The 2,500-nt window shown below is 53.1% G+C and overlaps 1 protein-coding gene across 2 annotated transcripts in view; it reads left to right on the top strand.

Annotated features, from left to right (window-relative positions):
* Positions 1–2,500, top strand: part of LOC113808741 (uncharacterized) — a 98,795-nt gene that overhangs the window by 22,265 nt on the left and 74,030 nt on the right. The window lies entirely within an intron of this gene.

Below are 2,500 nucleotides of genomic sequence, written 5' to 3'. Positions count from 1 at the left end.
TTTCTTGTCTGCCTCCCTTCCCCTTTCCCAATTCTCCTGTCTCTCTCCTATTTATTCCTTCCCTCTTCCTCCTTGTCTCTCTTCCCTCTTTTCTTATTCTTATTTCTTCTTCCTCTTTACCCATTTTTCTTCCCCTCTCCCACTTATTCCTCCTATCCTCCTCCTTGTCCCTCTCCTCTCTATTCCTTAATTCCAGACACCCTTTCCCCCTTTCCCCATTCTCCTTCCCTCTCACATATTCATCACATTCCTATTCCCTCGTCTCCCCTTTCCTCCCACCATCTCTCTCTCTTCCCTCTTCTCACATTCCTATTACCAATTCTCCCCATTCCTCCCTTCCTCCATCTCTCTCTCCTCCTCCCTTCGTTCCAATTCCCCAGAAACACGATCGGCCGTTGCGTTTTTAATCTCGAGAGAAAGATAGCGTGAGGGAGATACACTGAGGTTAAAGATCCCCTCTTCTGGTTTACCTTTTCTGGTCCTTATCTCGGGGTCAGTCCACAGTCCGCGAGGGTCAGGTGGTAGTCCAGGGGGGGGAGGGGGAGGTAGGGGGAAGGGGGAGGTAAGGGGGAAGGGGGAAGACAGGGAGAAGGGGGAAGGGGGAGGTAGGGGGAAGGGGGGAGACAGGTGGGAAGGGGGAGGTAGGGGGGAAGGAGGAGGTAGGGGGGAAGGGGGAGACAGGTGGGAAGGGGGAGGTAGGGGGGAAGGGGGAGGTAGGGGGGAAGGGGGAGGTAAGGGGGAAGGGTGGAGGTAGGGGGAAGGGGAGGTAGAGGGAAGGGGGAGGTAGAGGGAATGGGAGACGGGGAAGGGGGGAGACAGGGGGGAGTGGCGAGAGAAAAGGTAAGTTGGGGAGACAAGGGGATGTGGGGAGTAGGTAGGGGAGAAAGGGGGAAGGGGGAGGGGAGACGAGGGGAGTTGGTAGTAGGTAAAGGGGAGACAAGGGGAGGTAGGGGGAGGGGAGATACAAGGGGGAGGTAGGGGGAGGGGTAGACGAGAGGTATTGAGAGACGAGGGGAAGTAGGTAGTAGATAGGGGGGAGACAAGGGGGAAGTAGAGGGAGGGGGAGGCAAAGGGGGGGGGAGCGGAAGAAAAGGTAGGTTGGGGGGAGACAAGGACGGTGAGGGGGAGGTAGGAGGAGGGGGAGACAAGGGAGAGTGACGGGAGAAAAGGTAGGTTGGGGAGACAAGGAAGGTGAGGAAGAGACGAGGAGGAGTAGGCAGTAGTTTAGGGAGAAACAGGGGGGGGGCAGGAGTAGGTAGAGGGGGGAGGGAAGGGGAGTAGGTAGGGGGGTAGGGGAAGACGAGAGGGAGTAGCTAATCGGTAAGGGGGGAGATACAAGGGGATGGGGGGAGTGCGTGGAGAGAAGTGGGAGTAGGTAAAGGGTAGGGGGAAGAGATAAGGGGAAAGGTGGGTGCGTAGGTAAGGGGGGGGGGTAAGGGAGAACAGATAAGGCATCGATAAACTCAAACACAGTATCTCCCTTGTAAACAAGGTCCACTTGGTGACACGTGGGCTGCGAGTGTGTGGTGGCGGTCGTGGTGGTGAGGGAGGGAGGGGGGAGGGGGGTTAGGAAGCGTGATGGAGGAGCTCGTCACGTGGTACTTTATGTCACGTGTCTCCTTCTTTTTTTTTTCTTTTTTCTCAACTTTACTAAATCAGATTTGGCTAAACCAATCCCAGCCAAACCAAACCATACAAAGCAAAACCAGATAATCCCAACCTGATTAAACCCAACCAAATTATAACCTAACTCAACCGAATCTCATTAAACCCAACTAAATGCAACCTAACCCAATCCGACCCAACTCAACTCAGTTCAGTTAATATCAACTCAACGCAACTCATCTCCTCTCCATTCAACCCAACCCAACTCAACCTAACTCAACTCAACCCACCCCAACTCAACTCAACTCAACTCAACTCAACCATACCAAATTCAAACCTACCCAAGCCATCCCGACCTAAACTAGCTTAAGACGGGGCAACGCAGAAAGCAATATATATATATATATATATATATATATATATATATATATATATATATATATATATATATATATATATATATATATATATATATACGTCTGGCAGAACAACAAGAACAAAACAACAAAAAGGCGGGGGGAGGATGGTAAGGGGGAGGGGGAGGAGCTGGAGAACGCAACAAGAAAACAACAAAAAAGCGGGGGGGCTAGTGAACACAGGAGCAGGAGAAAGAGAAGGTGCTGGGGGAAGTGGGGGGGGGGGCTATACGTCACCCCGGCGAGATTATAAGGTTATGAGATACGGGTGCAAGGTCGGCGGACATATTGTGCAGCGGGTAGTGGCCCTTAGGGCGAGAGACGTCCGCTAGGTGGGTTTCTTTTTGAAGGCGTGCAAGGTGGGGGGGTGAAGGGAGGAGGGGTGGAAGAGTAGGGGAGGGGAGGGGTGGGGGTGGATCGCTTCTGCCGTGATGGGGGGGGGTATCGCTCGGATGGTAGTACTCGGGGATCTGTCTGTG

Source organism: Penaeus vannamei, chromosome 22, assembly GCF_042767895.1.
Source record: "Penaeus vannamei isolate JL-2024 chromosome 22, ASM4276789v1, whole genome shotgun sequence".
NCBI lineage: Eukaryota > Metazoa > Arthropoda > Malacostraca > Decapoda > Penaeidae > Penaeus > Penaeus vannamei.
Note: the sequence above shows the minus strand (reverse complement) of the source record. Positions and strands in the feature narration are given on the sequence as shown.